Source organism: Ammospiza nelsoni, chromosome 3, assembly GCF_027579445.1.
Source record: "Ammospiza nelsoni isolate bAmmNel1 chromosome 3, bAmmNel1.pri, whole genome shotgun sequence".
Taxonomy (NCBI): Eukaryota; Metazoa; Chordata; class Aves; order Passeriformes; family Passerellidae; genus Ammospiza; species Ammospiza nelsoni.
In genome coordinates, this window is record NC_080635.1 from 78,356,599 (window position 1) to 78,373,000 (window position 16,402).

A 16,402-nucleotide genomic window follows, 5' to 3' on the forward strand; every position below is an offset into this window, starting at 1 on the left:
CCTTTTGCTTCCCATCTCTGTTTTCTAGCTCAGGGGGCCTGGTACTCCAACGACTGCACTTGCTATTAAAGGCTGAGGCAAAGAAGGCACTAAGTACCTCAGACTTTTTTTCATCCTTTGTAACTATGTTTGCCCCAACAAGCAATAAAGGAGGGAGTTTTTCTTTGGCCCAGCTTTTGTTGTGAAAGTGTTTATGGAAAGCTTTTTTATTTTGTTTTATATCCATAGCCAGAAAAAAAATCTAGTTGAGTTTTGGTCCTTCAAATTTTCGTCCTGAAAAACCTCACAACATCCTTATAGCCCTCCTGAGTTCTCCATCCCTTCTTCCAAAGAAGAAGTTCCCCATCCCTTCTTCTTCATGAACACATGGTGGGGTTTTTTTACAGAGTTCTAGACAAATTCTCTGTTCAATCAGGTCGGTCTTCTTCCCCACTGGCTCATCTTTTGGCACATGGGGACAGCCTGCTCTTGTACCATTAAGATTCCCTTCTTGAAGAATGTATAATCCTCCTGGACTTCTTGTGCTCTTCAAGGACTGTTCCCCATGGGACTCTCTCAACCAGTCTCCTAAACAGACTAAAGCTGCCCTCTGAGAATCCAAACTGGTAGCAGTTTTCCTGGCAGTCATCCTTACTTCTCTGGGAATTAAGCATTCTTATCATTTCATGATCACCGTGCCCAAGATGACCTCCAATCATCACATCAGTCACAAATCCTTGTCTGTTTGTGAAACCCAGGTCAGGTGGGACACCTTCCTCAATCAGCTGAGGCACAAAACTGACTTTAATGCCTTTTCCTGACTGTGACCAGGTCTGTAAGGGGCCACAACAGGCACATGGACCATCTCACACATGGAAGAGAACAAAGGCAGAACAGGAAGGCAGTGGAGGAGAAGGGAAAGAAGCGTGGTGAGCAGAAAAGCAGCTGAGGTATTTGAATCTGTCTGTAGAGGGATTAAGAAATTAATCTGTAGCCTTGAACAGGATCCCAAAACTACTGAAGAATGTGAGATATGACTGAGGGCAGGAATAAAAATTTGTCTTTCAGCCACTGACATGATGTGAGGGGACATCTGCCAGCTCAGGAGGGAGCCCAAAGCCCAGAAAGATAATCAAAGCAGTAATAAAATCTTATTCAGGAACTCATTTTAAGTTAACACTTTCCACGGCATCTCCATTTTAGAGCAAAATCTGTCTTTCGCACATTTCAATCTGCAGATACCCTCCCTGAAACCCCCTTTACAGCATACTAAGCAAAATAGGCAGGTGGAGTCTTTTCAGCTAATGATAGACCCAAATCATCTTCTAGCAACTGGTGGTGCCTAACAGATGCCTGCAGATGCCTAATTAACATTCATGAAGCACTTGAATCCTGTAGATGAAGGCAGTATACAGTAAAAGCATAAATTATTAGTATGGGTACTAACTGCTTCAGAAAACAATTGTGACTATTCTAAAAAAAATGGCTTATTATTCCTTTTGCTAAGAAAGAATTGAGTAATGACCAACTGAAAAAGCTTTTTACCCCCTTATTATTTTACTGCCATATAAATAGCAACAAACAAATATTAAAATCTGCTCAGGTGTTTCAGGAATCTGGATTTCTAACAAAACTGAAGATTCCAGCTAAATCTGACAGAAAGCTGGACAATCAACAATCATTAATGTGATTGAAAATTTTAAAGCAGACTACTCAATCATGCTGCAGAGCTGCTAAGAGCATTCTGTGTCCTTTCCTTGTCCCTGACCCTTAAGCTGCTTTGCATCTGGATATTTAAATACTTTGCACAGCTGTGTCTTGCAGACTTCGCCTTCTCCATCTGCTTGTTTGTTTTCTTGGTTTTATTTTTCAGGCTGCTATTTTGTATAAGCAAAATTATCCTTTTATGCCTCCTCTGCCTCTGTTATTTCTTCTAGATATTGTAAACTACAGCATCTGTGGTACTTCTCCTGTTATAGATTTATATTCTTCTAGGTAGTGTGGGATAAAGATAAGAAGCCTCAGTTGAACATGAAGCTGATGCCCTGGTCTGACACATAAATCCCCAAAGCTTTTTATTTCTGAAATTTTCTGCTGAGTATCCCCTTGGTATATAAATGAATTCTTTTGATTCTTTACAAGTGTGCATCACAGGTCAATAGAAAAAGAAGACAAGCCACTGGGCATTTGACAGACCACAGTTACCCTCTACATTAGCAAGAATGACACTTTTTTTTTTGTCAAATAATCTGAATACTCTGACAGTAAATATTAATCTGAATACTCTGACAGTAAAAAAAGAGTTCATGACCCAAGGAGAGCAGGGATTCAGATTTGATTGTTAAAGCATTTCTCCATCTTGGGGTCAGCATGTTTGCAGAATGAAAGGATGTTTCCTGACCTTTTTATCTCTGAAGGGTGGGAAGTAACTTTAGGTTCAGACATTTATCTCATATCCTAGAAACAAATTGAGCCAAGTTTTCAAGTTCTATCTCCCAGTTATTTCTGGATTACTGGGCTTTGTTTACTCTGAACTGTTTCATAAAGGAAGTTAAAAATTAATGCTGCTGCTTAGCTATATACTTAAATATGAGCTCAGCTTTCAGCACAAACAGATGTTCTTTGCTTAGTTGGGATGGTCTGGAAAAAAAAAAAAACAATTACAAAATTGTTTTGATGTGTTCAATTCTAGGAATCTGTTAATGGCTTATGAACAGAACACACGGATGGCTTTGTTAGGTCAGGACCGTGGCTTTCTCACCAGATATCAGAAACGGATATGATGGGACAAAAGGTAGGGGCACATACTGGAAACCCACATGGATTATAATATCCTACAGCTTTCTTATGCATTAATGCATCCCTGATTATTTGTTTCCTGTGTTATCCTGTACCGAGCCCTACCAATGTCAAACAAATTGCAAGATCAGAATCTTTCCTGCTTAAAGAAATCTCTCAGATTATCTTAAAAATTTCATTTGTCAGGTTTTGTAATAGCTGTTATATCCGGCTGAAATTATTGTGAAATGTCAAGAGCGAGATAGCAAAACATGCCCTACTGAACAGAAATTTAGGAAACATGAATCACTGAAATATAATCCTGAATGACCTTGGGGAGAGGGAGCGGAAAGAAGGTAAGGTCAAAATTATAAGATTAACGTCTGATCATGAGCTTTGCTCTTGGACACAGTTTACAGTCAGTGAGTGGTGCACTTCCAGCTCCCTTTTGCTTCATGGAAGTTTTAGAAATGTCTGGAATTGCTCTATGAGCCTTACAGAGAAATTTGATCATATCAGGTAAATTCTCTTTAGTTCTATAAATAATTACCACACATCATCTTGAATAAAACGCAAACCTTTAAGACAAACACAGCATGGGGCTAAGGGGAATCCATTTCACATCATCTTTACTCACAAGGTCTTCTAGAATCACAGATTTTAGAGGAAAGACTGTTAAACTGCCTAATCTTCATCTCCTGATGATCACAGATGCCTAAAATTTCTCCAAGTTACTCCTGAACTGAGCACAGTAGTTCAGATTTGATGGGAAAAGGTGATTATGTTGCCATTCATCAGCTCTTCCAATGTCAGCACAGCAGCCTACTGTGTACAGAATCTAATTAGGCCATGACTGAAACAAAAGTTGTTGCTGATTTGTAATTTTGCGCTTGTGATTAAGAACCCCAGTTGCAGACCATCTTATGTTCAGCATTCAGAAGTGCAACAGGAATTTATTCCCTGCTTCCCATAGATTACAGGCTAGAATAATTCACTTGGGAAAAGTGAACTGCCTTTGATTCCTTACAGTACTCCAAAGGCCAAAGCTTTGGTTAGAAAAGTATTAACTGTTTATTATTGCTAATGCTAATTAAAGAAAAAGGAACAATTCAACACAAATTTTTAGACAAAGCATAGCAAAATAAGAGTTAGGTCTCATTCTTACCCATTTAGGTCTTGAGCCCTACTTCAACTGTGAAAGGAGGAAATGTAATAAACTCACTGACTGCCTCAAGGACTGAAGCACATGAAAGATTTTCAGCAAGTATCAATAGCAACCCTGAGTATGACTCTTTGCCTGCAAGTTTGTCACTTATTCTGAAGTGCACTGGTTTTGGTACCCATAACAGGGGACTTTAGGAACTCTGTGTGTTTTATTACTTGCGGCTATAAGTATATAAGGCAAAGAATGTCACCTTTAGGGCTTCTGATACTGGTCCAAAATATGAAATTCATATGATGCAAAAGGCTGATTCTATATTATTTTATTCAGCTGGCTCCCCTTTTTTTTCCTTTATTTTTTCCCAAAAAATAACTGAAGGGTTGAATTTGTACAAATTTTTTTTACTAGAGTAGGTATTGCTCATCTTCACCATTTTATTTGATACCAGAGCTGATGTTATTTGTTCTCCTGTCTTTGGAAAAATACAGAATGCCAAAACAAACTCTGTTCCTATGTAGTCTGGCCAATATGATAGAAGTAGAGTCATCTGATCACAGCCAAGCTGGATCACACTTGTTTCATGCAGGGTTGGTTTTGCTATTGATCACTAGCAGAGAACATATCTGTGACAACAGGATTGCATTGAAACTTGCCTCACTTGAAGGAAGGCTTTATGAATAGTCTTTATACTATCTCTTGATGTAGTATCTTCTGTCCCAATTAGTATTGATATGAGCAAGTCCAAGGTGTGGAGAAATCTTTCCTGGCCCAACTGAAATACCCTCTTAAAGGCTGCAGCTGTTAGTGTCCTCCACCCAAACGACCACGGCATACATTTAACCTCAAACTGAAAAAGGAAATAGTTTCATACCCTGACATGGGGGTAGTTTTTCATTTCCCCCACCCAAATACCACATGGGAAATTTGGTAGGTGGGTAGAGCTAATACACACCCCAAATAATCCCATGGTTTTTTTAGCAGCCAAAACATCTTAAATTGTGTTTACACCATGTCCTCCTGGTGAACGTGTCCTGGGCGAGGCTCTGTGGCTGGCTGTATTTTCAACATTCTGAAGTTATTTGTGTGTCATTTTCACAGAACTATATGAAAATGCTTTCAAGTTTTAACGGACTTCGTTGGAAGGAACTACTTTTACCTTCAACAAAAGAACAGTTTTGTTTCTTAACAGCACTCAGGATAAGCCAAAAAGCACTAATTTCTCCTCACTTGTAAAACATTTAACATATCACTACCCACACCCTGTAATTTCAAGACTCCTAGGATTTATAGTTTAAAAGCATAATTGAAACTTCTTGGCAAAGGCCCTATGACTTCCAGTCAAAATGGTTATAGAAGAAAAATTCTCTGTCTTAATGTAAAAGAAATCCTGCCTAAATTAAAAGCAGCTGATATTAGCTCTTTTTCCCCTATAATAATATCTACCATTAAGATGACAGCAAAAATATAAGGTGTTCTTGCATTTCAAGAGACTATGAGAAGAAAAAGGATTGGTGGAACTATTTTAGTAATGCCACGTGGAACTCATAATATAATTTGTCAAAGCAACTGTTTATTCATATACATAGGGAAATGTATTTTTAATTTAAAATTCATTCAAAATCTCATGCCTCAACTCGTTGAATCATAATAGCTCAATGCCTAAACTAGCACAGGAAAGAGAGTACAAAGGTTCATCTTGAGTGTGTTATACTGCAACTGTAGCTTTTGTAACATTTGAGAATAATTTAAATAAATTCATCTTATCACATTGCTACATTCTGGAAGAGTTGGGTGCAGAGGCATTGTTGAAGTTCAGCCTCTTTTTCTTCACTGCACAAAAGCTTTGTAAAAGTTCTGGAGAGAGCAGATCTCCAGATCATACAAGCATAGATCATACCAACATAGGAGGCACACTCAGCCTCCCATAGAATGCAGATTCTCACATATTGTCAGTGGAGAGTGACTTAAAAATAGCAAAATGGATCCCATGATGGCAAGACAGGACAAACACTTTGAGTAACTAACACCCTAACTTGAATTCAAAAGCCTCCCTACAGCTTTCTGGGTTGTTAACCCTTCATTATTCTGAAAAGCTCCTTGAAACTCCCCGTACCTATATTGCACTCTCTATTTTTCCTCCAATTTAAGCCAGGCAGAAGGCACCAACCCCAGTCTAACATTCCTGTCCTCCAATGACATGGGTAGCAGCAATTGTGTTTTCTATTTGGAATCACAGGATTCTACAGTCATTTCTTGGCCCAGAATTTCTCTACAGAACAATAATAATGCAGGAATTAGACTCAATGATCCTCGTGGGTGTCTTCCAAATCATGATATTCTGTCCTACTCTGCCAGCAAATGTCTTTCTATAATAATACCTGACCCATAGTAATCCCTATTTTATACCACACAGAGAACAAATTGTTTTGATTTTTCTTGCAAGACTGTATTTTGCTTTTTCATGTCCCATTAGCTTACAGGGAGAATATTAAAAAAAACGTTTCGTGTTGACAGTACTTCATTTCCTGCTCAGTACTGTTGCCCGTAGGCCAGAGACTGATGACATGTCTACAATACTAGATCAAAATGAAAGGCCAGCTCTGAATTTCAGTTATTAAAAATGGTGTTTAAAAATGGTCTCTCCCAGCTACAATCTGCATTAGCAATTGTATAGTGGCACTGATGCAATGGTAACTATAAAAGAAAAAAAACGAGATTCATGAAGGGGACAACATTTACTCACCAGTTTACTCAGAGTTAGGAAATTCTGTTGCAAAGGGGAGGAAAATGATCACTAATTTTGGTGTGTTTGTAACAATTCTCTTATATTAGCAGTCACTTATTGTAGGAAAATGAGAGATGGCCTTATAGGAGATTTGAAAAAATGTTACAATCATGCTAATGAAAAGCCAAATGTCGTGCTGTGATTATTGTTATGATCTTTTCTTTTTATGCTTTCCTCACCTCTGTATTCTTGTCTGTAGTTGAACTCCAAGACCCTTAGGGTAAGGAAGCTGTTAATTCATCAGAGAAAGAGCTCTTTGTTGTAGATCCTGTATAATACTCACCAAATCAGCCTTAATCCCTTTAACATAAATAAAAACAAAGGTATCACAGTTGTTTAGTTTTAGAAGAGACTTCAAAGATACAAAAGTCTATCTGCTTTCTTTGAGGAAAAATTAAATGTACCTAGGCTATTCATGACAAGTCTGTCTAACCCTTCTCTGAAATAGATTTCTCCTTTCAGAAGAGGCATGGGATTCTTTGGTTACTTTCTGAAATCTGCTTCACTCCCTATCTCTTCTTATATTTAGAGATTGTTTTCAGTAGTTCCATGGATGGAAAGGCAAGAGGAAATTTTGATTAAGATTAAATGTTTTGGGTTTTTGGTCAGGTGCCTACATATGACACACACAAATAAGAGAGCAAAAGCCCTAAGTTTCAGCACTACAGTTTTAGAGGAAAAAACCCCACATTTTATCTGTAACATCAAAATACTTCTGATACCTGTGCCTAGTTTCACAAGTGGCTATCAAATACTAAGTTGTTTTCAAGTACCTTCGAAACAGAAACCTGTGTAACATATGTTTGTCAGGAGAGCAGTAAAAATTACAAGTACTATCTCTTCTACCCTTTCACAAAGTTTTAATGCATTAGGTGCTCCCTTGTTCCCAAAGGACATCTATGTGATTTTCAAAGTAAACACAGCCACTTATTTCACTAATATGCATAGTGTGTCCTGGTCCATCATGCTTCCTAACATCTGCTCTTGAAACTCTAACAGGAAAACTATCATAATCTAAAATTTTTAAGGTGTTTTTTACTTTATTTACTTTATTAACTTTTTAATGCATATTTATTGAAAACATTCTGTGAAATAATCTATTGGAGAATAATATTTTGCTTTAGTTCTTTGCAGTTCATTGCAGCTCAGAATGTAGACATAAATGTCCTACTGTTACACTTTGAAAGATATTCTACAGAAATTCAGGTTAGTAACAACCAACAGCATGTGTTGACAGAAAGCTACATCTAGCCTTCAATTAGGATACAGGTTTGCATGTATAGGTATAACTGTGCTAGTTTTATCTTCTGATCATCTGCTTTGTTCCTCTAAGGATGGCACAAAATGCCCTTCCCAGAATGCTTTTTTTCCTGTGAGCCAAGTATGCTTGCAGACAAACCTGAATACTTGGCAGCTGTATCCTTTGGTATGAGTTTCAGATAAAAACTAGCTTGGTATGTGCTGCATGTGTTACAATCACACTTCAAACTGAAGCCCCCGTATATCCTAAATTGAAACAGCAATGAATACTTGAGGCTCAGAAATGATCTTCCATCTCTGGCCATCTGTGGGGCAGATGTGCAACACTAATCTCACAGCTATACCAAAACCAGTTTCTAGCTCACCTTCCTGTTGTGCTTCTTCTAATCAACCCATTTCCAGACCTCGCTGCTGGCAGCAGTCATATTGCATGTTTGGTTTAATAGCTTTGCACCCCTGATATAATCCATCCCTTATGTGTGCACACATTCTCCCAGGCTCTCTTGGCAAAGTTCTGAGGTGTGCACAAGTGAACAGTGAGGAAGATGACAACTGTGGCACCGAAATGAAAATGCACCTACTGAAAAGAGAAAGTGATGCAAACTGGGAAAATACATGGTAAACTCGGGAACTGGAGCTAATGGAGCAGGAATGCTGGACTCCCAACATATTTTAGGAGCATAAAAACATATTTTACCCCATGTGGGTAGATTTAAAAAAAAACAACCCAACATGGTCCCTTCCACCACTATGGTAACACAAACACACCCACTACTGCACCGATAATCTAGAAGGGACTACATGTTCATTGCAAGTAAAACATAAGGGTCTCTAGTGCCCTTTACTCTGTGTGTTTGTTTAACCACTTTCTTCCCCAAAAAGCTATGATTATATACAGTATATTATTATATATTAAATACTTTAGAGAAGAAAACCCAACAGGGTGCTACAGTTATAAAAAATGTGAGTTTTTAAGTGAAAAAATTTCTTTGTCACCTTTTGCCACCTCATCAAACAAGTCATCCAGTGCTCCACAGAGCAGACTTCAGTCTGACACAGGATGCTGCTGAATGGAGATGTCTCCCAGACAAACCACTGTCCCGTCCTGCAAACCATGTGTTCTGCATGGTGCCCAGTGACAGCACACACTAAAAAGAGAGGAGGGCATGGGCAGGATGGAGCAGGAGACACTCAGTGTGCTACCATTCAACAGCAGAAAATGGGCAGGTTTGGTGTGATTACATTTGAGCCACAGCACTGCACATCACTGATCTACAAACTACCCAGCTGCTTCTTCTGTGGCTGCAGAAGGAAATGGAAACACATGGCAAAGGGGTCTAATTTATCACTTCACAGTCAAGTGAATTTTACTTGACACATATCTTCAGATCTCCTGGTGAAAGTAATTATAAAAATGAAATATGTGGTAGTATATGATAGCAACTGCTTGTTTTCCTGCTCAGTACCTAGTGCATCTCTAGTCTGGGAATGTTGGGTACCATTTTCATATAAATATCTTGTTGCGTTGTCACTGCTGTACAATAATTTTTAAAAAATGTTTTTTGTTAATGCTCATAAAGCTTTTGAAAAGTTTTTAGGTTTTTCTCATGAAGAAACAATACTTAAGGAAGAAGAAAAGTTTTTATGGTAATCTTTTGCTAACCTGACTTGTAGATTTTGTTATCTTTAATAAGCTTGTCATCCTAGTTTGAAGAAATAATTTTTTCTTTCATTTATTGTCTCATGAAGGACAAGACTAGAACCTGTAGATTCATTAAGCAAAAATAGTTCCTGTTATTGTATAGATATCCATTCCAGCCCAGCTAAAATTAGCATGCTGTATTCTGTTTGATACTACCCAGAACAGAATTATTTGCTAATGTTATTAATTCTATAAAAGTAAAATGGGTCACGATTTGGGAACTGTAACAATAGTTATGGGTAGCAGGATCCCAGCATTTAAAGGAGAACTGCTAAATTTTGAAGATTGAAAATGGGAAGGTTATATCTAGATATCTATATCTATATCTATATGTGTGTGTGTGTGTGTATGTATTTGTAGAACATAAAGGATCACAGCCTGCCAGTAATTCTAAGGGCCCAAACCTGCTCCTAGTAAATTTACCCAAGCTCCTTGAAAACAGCCCATTGGAAAGAACAGAGCCTAGTCTAGCAATGAATCACCTTTCCTTATGAATTAAAGTTGCTGGAGAGGATGCTCCTTCACTTGGCAATCTGAGGAGTCTCAGCCAGGATGAGCAGCTCCATTCCCCAGTTCTGCCCTTTCCATATGCAAGAACAGAAGGATGCACACTCTATTTCAAACAGTTAAATACAGCCTTTGCCAAATGCAATAAGGCTGTTTGCAGATTGAAACTTTGAGAATTTCAGCATGCATTTTTTTCTTTTTTTTTTTACCAATAAGTAAACATTGCGTAGCCCTTGAAAAAAAGCCACGTTCCAGATTTTGCAAGAATTTTGAAAGTCACGTAGTTAAAATCTATTTTATTCCCATCATATGAGTTTCTAGGTAATGAAAGGATATGATCTCACACCACACTACATGAGATTCAAATTCTGTTTTCACACCTTTGTAGTGCTCTTAACTTCAGTAATGTTATATGAATACAGTTAAGAGTAGGGTTTGATCCAAGAGGCAAAGATTTCTCTAAATTTTAGACAGCCAGACAATGAGTCTCAGTTTCTTTCTGGTGTTTATAATTATTTTTACCTCTTATGTTATTTGTTTACTGATTGATTGAATTGAAATTATTCAGGTTTTTCTCTAATCTAAATTATAAAATAATTTACTAGTGTGGGGTTTTTTTACTTGAGCAATGGTATTATGGTATTCTACAACCTTATTTTCAGCATGTTTTATTTTCCCTGTCAGTGTTTTGCATTTCACTGATTAGTATGGATGAAATTTCTTTCAATGGGCTTTCCGCATCAGAAAGTTGGACAGTTAGTCAAAACTATTCATCTAAACTCTTCCTATCAGTGAAGAGAGGCAGTAAGGGCAAGTGACCTGTCTTTCCTCACTGAATACAGGAGGAGTCTGGACAAAAAAAAGCTTAAAATAGAAAGTTATCTTAGGTAAATTAGCTAATTATCTTGGATGAGATAATTAGAAAATAATGAAAATAAATAATTGCTAGCCCCTTCAGGATGTTGCAGATGTTAACTAAGGAACAAAAGTGCTTCGAGAATCCTGAAATATTTGGATAGTATGGCCTGGCCATTTCTATTTCTTCTGCCTTTTATGTTTCTGTTATGAAACAAAACTGTTTCATTCAGTGTTCTTCAAAATTGAGTATGATTGTGTGGTGGTTCTTCCCCACTGGCTTTCTTGCCTATGGGAAAAATCCCACAACTTGAAAATTTGGCTTTCTTGAAAATTTCTGGCTTTTGCCAGAAATATGAGGTTTCTAGTCTTCCAAGAGTGTCAGAGGTGATTGGCCTGTCCATGTCTGCCTTACCTTAATATCTTCAAACTGATTTTTGCTGGGTTTTTTCTTAAATAGCCCTCTTGGTTGACTCTGTGTAATAACCATCTGTGTACATGATTATTTTCCTCAGAGATAAATTAAAATTTCTTTGATCTTTCTGTGCCCATAATTGTAACTACTTGAACCCCCTCTGCATGACCTTGAGCCTGTCCAAGCCTGGCACCATCCCTTGTGGCTCTGAGGTGCTCCAGAGACTCATCACCTCTCTGCAATTAGTGTCTCATGTGCAGTCTCCAAATATCCTAATATTCGCATCCATAGGGCTCTCTCTATACCCATTACATCCTCTTGCCTGTTCAGCTTCCCCTCCAGTGCTGCAGGAGAAAGAAACAAGCCAGGAAACAAAGGGGAGCTATTCAGAAGAGAAGAGAATTGTATTTCTGCAGAGAAAAGTGAGGCTCACTGGCCTTAAATGATATTTTATGACAAAACATGGATCCAAATCAGCCAGGTGCAATATGTGGCTGCAGCTTGGCAAGGTACTGCATGTGCCAAATGCATTTGTTCATACAGGAGGGTAAAACAAAATGTTTGGATGATCTTTCAGAAATCTTCATTACCACTAAAATGTACCTCCCTCTGTAACACCTTATAGTCAATCAACAGCCAGTCCTGTGCAGGAGGTAAAACTGATATAAGGGAGAACTCAAACAGACCAAGTGTGTGCTCATGTGCACAAACCCACCACAAACACACACACACACAGTGGCTGGCCTTGCAGAAGCCTGTAGTCAGAGCTTCATTTATCAGAAGGACATAGAGTGACACCTGCAAAATATTATTTTAGATTTTCTTAGAGCTCCCTTTATAAATCATGACTGATTGAAATAAACTCTCAACTGCAATTTGTTAATTTTATGTGATTTATTCCCAATGTCTGAATGTGAAAACCTGCTAGAAAAAAAAATGTTTTATAAAACATCAGTGGTTTTTACTAATCACCATTAGTATTCTAGAAAAGCAATTTTTCTGTACTCAATCCTCCTAAATGCTTGTGATGAGCAGTGAGGGAACTGATTGCCACATGCCATACAGTAATGAGGACACTAAATCAAATACTAAGAAACTGCTAGCCTGTTTGAGACAGAAAATTTTCTGAAGTGGGAAAAAGAGCCTTGATAATCATTGCCATACTGGAGTTTAAAAAGAAGTCACATTTGGAAACTGTATTTACTGATTACACAGAGAGCACTGCATTCAAAATAACTGCAAAATTTGTAGAATGTTTACTATCACACAAGATTCACGTCATCAGTTGAATATTTCTCTTTAATGTAAATGCACTATAGAACACAATATTGTTTGAAAATAACATCACCGATTTAAGAGGAAAAGAAAAAGACTTTTTTGTCTCAAAAGACCAAGTTAAAATTTGAATCATATGGCCAGAGATTTGAGCAGAAATCCATTATTTGATGTCCTCAACAAATCAGGATGCATTTATGAAAAGGTTTAAAAGACTTCAGAGAGAATGTAAGTGTATGCTGAGAGCATCAGGAGACTGAGAGTGGGAACGGAATGATATCACCCCTGTCAGCAGCACTATCAGCACTGGGATGGGTAAGGCACTAATGTAGATTTCTGATGGGATGAGCCAGAGCAAACATCCTGCAATACAATATGTAGGAACACAGAATACAGCTCCAGAAAATATCCAAAGCACTTAGAAAATGCATAGGTCTTTTATTTAATCAGATAAAGAATGCTGGGGTAACATGCTGCGTTACGCCAATACCTAATATCCTCAAATATTGCCTTAAATACTTGTCAATTTTTTAGGCTTTTTTTTTTTCTGGAAAGAGACTGCATCTTACAAGTGACACATTTGCAAGGAATGTCAGTTTGAATCTTTCCTATGACCCCAACACAGAGATATTCAGATTTACTAATGGACTCCTGGGAATAACTATGAAAATAACTGTTACCCTCTTGAGGAGAATAAGGAGAAAGAGCATGCCCTGCACTTATTTTGAAACTAGAGATCCGCATCTGTCTGTACTGACAGCTTCAACTTAAAATTGGAAAAGGTGGCATTGCTTGTAACAGACTTGAAGAATATCTGTTCCACTTACATCTGGCTGAGAGCAGGCCCTGAGATGAGCTGCACAGCAGGTCAACAATAGCAGAAGGTCAAGCAAAATGGGAGTGGGGAATTTTACTGGAATTTAGGATTCCATACTAATGAGTTTGGAGAATTTGCAGCCTGAGATGCTCTCTGCAAAGGAAGCCATATAGACACAGAGCATTGCCATCAATTTCGATTTATTTCTGTATTTCCTGCTGGCTGGTTATTAAAGTGCTTAATTTGTTTTTTTCACATGTTTTCAGTGAAGAGTGAACTTACCAGAATAAATTATAGGACCTCATTTGAAAAGTATTTTTGTGCTCTGAATTCACAAAATTTTGCATTCTGCAATGCCAAATGTTTATTGGATATTTAGAATGAGGTAGGGTTTCTTTGATTGTTTTGTTTACATAATTAGATACCAGGTCATTAACAGAAGGCTCTCTTCTGAATGGTAGAAGATATATCAACAGTTCAACAACAATTTCACTCTAAAGATTTTAGTTTGCTTTTATTCCTGATTAACTATTTTCACAGCAGTCTGTGTGATTTTTAAAATTTCACTGTAGTTCATGAGGATTTATGTATGATTTCAGAAAAACAAAAAAAATCTGTGAGTACCCTTCCAAAAATAATGGTGGACAGAATATTGTACTTGACCTACAGCCTAAAATTTCTGTTGGCCTTTTCTTTGAAAAATTTCAGTACCCTATTATTTAAAGTATAGGTTTGAATATAGATGGGGGAAAAAAGTCTTTTATAAGATATATTGCCTTCATTCCTCCTGCAAAAATCTATCAGAAACATGCCACACCATGTTGTCTTTGAGAAAAGTCACGCTTCTCTCCAGGAAACAGGGCAGCTCCCTTTCCTGTGCCTTTGGCACTCTCTGGTGCTGGAGCCAAACCCTGTAAAAGAAGAAACTGCTGCATGGGAAGATATGTTCATATTAGGGACAGAGAGACAGACTGGAGATAAAGATATCAGGAAAGAGGACGAGGAGGGAGGCAAAGTGGACTTTTACATGGAGCCACAACAGAAAATTGGTTGATAGTAATTAGCCACCTACAAAGGTTGATTGTGCAAGCCAAAATCTTACTTTTGAATTTAAAAAAACAAACCTGCCAAGCACCCCTGAAGAAACTTCTGCAGTCTCACAGTAGAGCAAGGACCAGGGGGAACATAGAACTGTACTTGCTGCACATCTTCCCTCCTCATGTTACACAACCAGGGCACACAAGCCACCCTGGGCTGTGACCAGTGTTTCCTGACATCACCAAATAATCCTAAAATGAAAACATTGATGCTGATAGAAGAAGCCTTCCTGTAAAAAACCATGTCTAAGTCAGGCATGGAGGTGCTACACAGTAGGACAGAACGCAGTTCCTTCTCCGTCACAATCTCATCCTTGTCCTATTTTACTAAAACGGAAGAAAATTTAATGGCAGTGGCAGTGGTGGTGGTTTTGCTTGTTTGAAGTGGTCAGTGCTTCCTAGGAATGGGTCTGAGAGCACAGCCTTCACTTTACACAGGCCAATGAGCTCACCATAATTACAATAAATTCTTAGGGGGCTGAAGATGAAATGCCAGAAGCATCTCCCTCTGTGACTTGCATGTACTGAAATTTAAGTGGAGGCTGATTTGTGCTGACATTCCTATTTACTTTCCAAGGCTGTAATGACTAATAATTAAGTAGATACTATACTAAAAGCTTCCACTTTGTCCAACAATAAAATGTAAGGATTCATTCAAATTAGAAAGCTCCTCTGGCCAATTATTTTGATACATAAGAATGTTGTAAAATAAAGATTACAGAAAAATAATTTCCATTAGTTATAGTTATCTGATTTTTTCTTCTAAGACCTCTATAGCTATTGATGGACTGTAACTTTTAATTTGCAGTAAAAGAACCAGAAAGAAGATAAAGTGGATTTTATGTCAAATTTAGGTTTCATCCTAGCAGGACACAAAATTGTAAATTAAATCCCCATGCTCAGCAACTGAAATCTAACACCTTGGAAAACTATTTTTGGGTTTGTGTTCATGGCTTTTTTCTTTTTTGTGGAAGAAACAGAGGATCACCAGGAAAATATTCCACCCTTTGATCCAATACATAGCAATTTTAGACCTACCTTAATAGCTTTAAGGGTGGAATTCCTTATTTCCAGCCTTCCCTCTGTTATCAGAACAAATAGCAGGTTCTGTTTACCAGCAGTCAAATGATTTGCAGATGACAGTCAAAAAGGAATGTATAAAATCTCTGTTCCAAGGAAAGCCATGATGCCCTTAGCTTAAAAAAAATCTCCAAACTGCCATTTCCAATATTTTCAAGAATGCCTAAAAATCTAAAGCTCCATCCTGAAGCTTTTCCTTTTTTTTCTTCTTTCCTTTTGTTCCCAAATATGTTGAAAATATTCCTATCCCTTGATTCTATTGTAAATATGAATTCACATTTCATATACAAAACCAGAGCTCTTTGTAATTTATGGTATTTTAAGGGTAAACTTGTTGTTAAGAGAAAACCTTTTCTTCCCTTTAAACTACTCTCAAGAACAGAGCCAGCTGTGAATACCAAGCTCTTGGCCTCTGTAATATTCTTCCTTGCGTGTGTGTGTGTTTTTATGGTCTGCTCTTGCAAACCTTGCTTGCTCTGGGTAATCTGCCCTTACATCAGTATTTAAACAGAAGCGAATGGAACTTCTTACATAAGACACTACTTGACATGAGCAGTGAATGATAAAGCCAGGCTCTTTGTAGGTATTACAGGATGTGATTTTTTCCCTTGCAACAATAGCATGCTTCAAAAAAAGGGCTAGAAAGGAAGCGTCCTTTGAGCACCAGTGTTTTTGAAGCCACGCGCTGAA